Source organism: Crotalus tigris, unplaced genomic scaffold, assembly GCF_016545835.1.
Source record: "Crotalus tigris isolate CLP2741 ecotype Arizona unplaced genomic scaffold, ASM1654583v1 scf7180000017946.1269602, whole genome shotgun sequence".
Taxonomy (NCBI): Eukaryota; Metazoa; Chordata; class Lepidosauria; order Squamata; family Viperidae; genus Crotalus; species Crotalus tigris.
Window position 1 is genome coordinate 779,071 of NW_024096738.1, and position 5,772 is coordinate 784,842.

Below are 5,772 nucleotides of genomic sequence, written 5' to 3' on the forward strand. Positions count from 1 at the left end.
GGCCTCAATTCTTTGGCGCTCAGCCTTTCTTATGGTCCAACTTTCACAGCCATACATTGCAACTGGGAAAACCATGGCCTGGACTATACGCACTTTTGTTGGCAGGGTGATGTCTCTGCTTTTTAGAATGCTGTCTAGATTTGCCATAGCTTTCCTCCCCAGGAGCAAGCGTCTTTTAATTTCTTGGCTGCAGTCCCCATCTGAGGTGATCTTTGAGCCCAGAAAAATAAAATCTGTCACTACCTCCATTTCTTCCCCATCTATTTGCCAGGAATTGAGAGGGCCGGATGCCATGATTTTGGTTTTCTTAATGTTGAGTTTCAAGCCAACTTTTGCACTCTCCTTCTTCACCCGCATCAAGAGGCTCTTTAGTTCCTCTTCACTTTCTGCCATTAGAGTGGTATCATCTGCATATCTTAGGTTGTTGATATTTCTCCCGGCAATCTTAATTCCAACTTTTGATTCATCTAGCCCTGCCTTTCTCATGATGTGCTCTGCATATAAGTTAAATAGGCAGGGCGACAGTATACAGCCTTGCCGGACTCCTTTTCCAATTTTGAACCAATCAGTGGTTCCGTGTTCGGTTCTCACTGTTGCTTCTTGACCCGCATATAGGTTTCTCAAGAGACAAATGAGATGGTCTGGTACTCCCATCTCTTTAAGAACTTGCCACAATTTGTTGTGATCCACACAATCAAAGGCTTTTGCATAGTCAATGAAGCAGAAGTAGATGTTTTTCTGGAACTCCCTAGCTTTCTCCATGATCCAGCGTATGTTGGCAATTTGATCTCTAGTTCCTCTGCCTCTTCGAAATCCTGCCTGTACTTCTGGTAGTTCTCGATCCACATACTGCTGGAGTCTAGCTTGTAGGATTTTAAGCATAACTTTACTAGCATGTGAAATGAGTGCAATGGTGCGATAGTTTGAACATTCTTTGGCATTGCCTTTCTTTGGAATTGGAATGTAAACTGACCTTTTCCAATCCTGTGGCCACTGTTGAGTTTTCCAAATTTGCTGGCAAATTGAGTGTAGCACTTTTACTGCATCGTCTTTTAAGATTTTGAATAGCTCAGCTGGAATACTGTCACCTCCACTAGCTTTGTTGTTGCTCAGATTTTCTAAGGCCCATTTCACTTCACATTCTAGGATGTCTGGTTCGAGGTCAGTGACCATCTCATTGTGGTTATCTGGGATGTTAAGCTCATTCTTGTATAGTTCTTCTGTGTAGTTTTGCCATCTCTTCTTAATCTCTTCTGCCTTTGTTAGGTCTCTGCCATTTTGGTCCTTTATCATGCCCATCTTTGCATGAAACGTTCCCTTCATATCTCCAATTTTCTTGAAGAGATCTCTGGTCCTCCCTATTCTGTTGTTTTCTTCTATTTCTTTGCACTGTTCATTTAAGAAGGCATTCTTATCTCTTCTAGCTACTCTCTGGAATTCTGCATTCAATTGGGTGTATCTTTCTCTTTCTCCTTTGCCTTTCGCTTCCCTTCTTTCCTCAGCTATTTGCAAAGCTTCCTCAGACAGCCATTTTGCTTTCTTGCATTTCTTTTTCTTTGGGATGGTTTTAGTTGCTACCTCTTGTACAATGTTGTGAACTTCCATCCATAGTTCTTCAGGCACTCTGTCTATCAGATCTAATTCCTTAAATCTATTTGTCACCTCTACTGTATATTCATCAGGAATATGATTTAGTTCATACTGAGTGGCCTAGTGCTTTTCCCTACTTTTTTCAATTTAAGCCTAAATTTTGCAACGAGAAGCTCATGATCTGAGCCACAGTCAGCTCCTGGTCTTGTTTTTACTGACTATATACAGCTTCTCCATCTTTGGCTGCAGAGCACATAGTCAATCTGATTTCTATGTTGACCGTCTAGTGATGTCCATGTGTAAAGCCGTCTCTTGGGTTGTTGGAAAAGAGTGTTTGTTATGACCATCGTATTCTCTTGACAAAATTCTATTAGCCTGTGCCCTGCTTCATTTTGTACTCCAAGGCCAAACTTGCCTGTTATTCCGGTTATCTTTTGGCTTCCTACCTTAGCATTCCAGTCCCCCATGATGATAAGGACATCATTTTTTGGTGTTAATTCTATAAGGTGCTGTAGGGCTTCATAGAACCGGTCAATTTCATCCTCTTCAGCACCAGTGGTTGGGGCATAGATTTGGACTACTGTGATATTGAATGGTTTGCCTTGGATTCGAATTGAGATCATTCTGTCATTTTGGGGATTGTATCCCAGTATTGCTTTTCCTATTCTTTTATTGACTATGAAGGCTACTCCATTTCTTCTGAGGGATTCTTGCCCACAGTAGTATACCTGATGGTCATCTGAGTTAAATTCACCCATTCCTGTCCATTTTAGTTTGCTGATTCCTAAGATGTCGATGTTCAGTCTTGTCATCTCTTTTTTGACTACGTCTAGCTTGCCTTGATTCATGGATCTTACATTCCAGGTTCCTATGGAGAAAAAATCTTTACAGCATCGGACTTTCCTTTCACCACCAGATATATCCACAGCTGAGCGTCCTTTCGGCTTTGGCCCAGTCGCTTCATTCTTTCTGGTGCTACTAGTACTAGCCCTCTGCTCTTCCCCAGTAGCATATTGGACACCTTCCGACCTGAGGGGCTCATCTTCCAGCGTCATATCTTTTTGCCTTTTAGTACTGTCCATGGGGTTTTCATGGCAAAGATATTGGAGTGGTTTGCCATTTCCTTCTCCAGTGGATCACATTTTGTCAGAACTCTCTGCTATAACCTGTCCATCTTGGGTGGCCCTGCACGGCATAGCTTATAGCTTCATTGAGTTACGCAAGCCCCTTCGCCACGACAAGGCAGTAATCCATAAAGGGGACACAATCCTTAAGATACATTAATTTTCAGCCTGCATGTAGCTGCTTTGAAAGAGGTATGTATGTAGCTATTTCACACCTGCTTTTCTGCTATTACATTCTGCTATTACATTTAGAATCAGCATCAGATATGGAAGACAGGGAACAAGTGCAGCCTTCTTCTATAGGGCCACTTTTGTAGTGGGGGAGCAGAAAATACATGTGTGCCAGCTAGCTTTATTATCATTTCCATTCCCCCAGTATGGCTGAAACTTACTTTCTGCAAGAAATGACACAAAAGTAGGATCAGGAAAACATAACAGCATAATAAAAGTACAGGAACTGCATTCTGCACAGTAATATGCACTTTCCTTTTTTTCTTTTAATTAGGCAAGGAATGGCTTTACGACTTGATCGAAGAGCTGCAGCCTCAGCGTGAATACAGCTCATAGATCTAAGCTCTTTCTGAACACATTCAGAGGGTATATTTTCTACCCACCAAGAAACAGCCATTACCAATTAGACATAAAAAAAGTTTAAGTACTTCTGCAAGATTTATCTTTTTACTTACGATATAGCAATTGTGAAGTGCATTGTAGTTAAAAACCTCTGTCCCTTCAGCTCCCCCCCTCATATATATTTTTTGTTGGAACTTGCCAAGAGCTGGCCATTATTGTTGTAAACTGAATGGGAACCTTATCCAAACATAATTAAATTACTTTTTTAATAGTCCATAAAAGGAAAATTAAGGAATACAGAAACTGATAAAATGCAAAAGCATGACACAACATCTGAAATATTACTGCAGTATAATGCTGGATATCATTCTAGCTAAAACCTGTATATTTTCATTTTGGTGTCAAGTGTTGGGTATTCGATATCTAAACTCAAATGTTCAGTTTTCATTGCCTTTTACATTATCAATATGCAAATGGTAGTTTTCAATTTATAGTTTGAGATTTGGGTTGCAACTTATCAAAATATTATTGGGAAAATATGTTTTTTCAGGGTAGTTTTACACTCGAGTAGAAGATAGTAAGTAAAACTGTTATAATTCAACAGTTCACTACAATAGTCAGAAAACAAGTGAGCAGTATTATATGTTATGGACAGGTTTAGTTGTTTTGTCATAATATATAAATTAAAATAAATCCCTTGTCCATGGGTGGTATGTGTCTTCCTTTGTTGGGGCCATTCTCTGTTTGGGTTTTATGTCTCTGTGTATAAAAGCTGTGAGAATGAGTCCAACAGATCCCAGGAGCAACATCAGAGCTCTCAGTCCAGAAGAGTGCAGTGCTAGAAACAGCTAAGATCTTTTGCCAAACCATCTAACTTCCAGGCCTCTGCTAGAGGACCCGAGATTGAAGAAGACACATATACCCAAAGGAGTGAAAAAGGAATTTTTAAAATAGTTTATATAAAAACTTATACTGTATGTCATTCTTAATACCTGCACATGCAGTGTAGTAGGTAATATTGTATAAGTGCACCATACAAAGAGCAGCTATAGCCTTGAATAAGTGAGACTGTGTATAAATTATGTTCTATAGAGAAATAAACCAATCCATCTTGGAGATGGAAATTTTTTTCTCCTTAGCAACATATATCTGTGGTACTCCTGTGTATCTAGCTCTGCAAAATTCTGATTATAGCTGCAATAATTGTTCCCAAAAAACTGGTGGGAGGGGAAGAAAGATTTCAAACTGCAGTGATGGAATTGACACAGCTATTAATGTCTGTGGAAAAAAAGTAGAAAAAAAGATTCAGACCGAATTGGAAGGATCTGTCATTCTAGATTTCTTCCTTTTTTATAGCTTATCAGGTTTAAACTTTTAGTGTCAAGACAGGAACTGAATGAAGAAAAAAAAATCTTTACTTGCTATCCTTCCAGACAGAGGCAGTATGAAGCAATTTAATGAATTTTATGGACTGAATGAAAAGTGCTTCTTGAAAGCCATAAGATTAGGGAGCAATTATTACTAAACAAGAATCTAAGAGCAAATACACAAATTTACTCTATTCACATATACCTATAAAAGAAATATAGTAGAATTCCTCTAGCAGAAAGTACAACAGTTTAGCCAGAATGCTAGTTTTATGTCCAATAAATAAACAAATGACCTTAACACTCGTTGAATTCTTTTGTTCTTCAAATCTATGACCTACAGATTTATAAATCTATACATCATGACCGTAAGTTCTTATTTCTCTTGAAAGGTTTGTCTTTTCTTATGATTAACTCTTTGAAAACAGTAGATATATAGTTAAATTAGTACTGAATTTTTTAAGTAGTAGATCAACAAATGCTTTAGTGGCTGAATGCTAACATTTTATAAATGTACATTCAGAAGTGGAATCATTTGTAGGTAAATATATTTAACAATGTAATCTTAGCAAAACAGAAAAGCGGGAACACATTTTTTTCTAAGTCTATTCTGTGTTACCACATAACAAAATGGAAAAATAAAATAATAACAAAAATTTGGAGAGTGCACAAAAAAGTTTTGTTTTGTACAAGGAACAGAACAGTCCCAATCTAAACATTTTATTAGAATATTCTAAATTGGGTGCATTTACTGAATAAAACTTGCAAAAGGTCAAAGATATATTCAAAACAAAACTCAAGCCATAGAAAAGAATGGAATCTCAGTATGAATCCCCGGCTTTCTTATTTCTCATTCAGTGCCATAAATGTAGGTTTCCATCAATCTATGCTTGTTGCTACTAGCCAATGAACGTGTACAAAAATCAGCTGAAGAGATTATTTTTAAAACATTTTCAAGTAAAAAAAAAAAATCAGAACTGAATTCCCTTCTTAGGATTGTTATTCAGTCTTCATTTAATTAAATGCCTTCTTGAAATGCCCAGTTAACACAGCAATGGATTCTAATACAAAAACAAAAAACACGCTTTCTCTGTAAAAATTATGAAGACCAAACACAA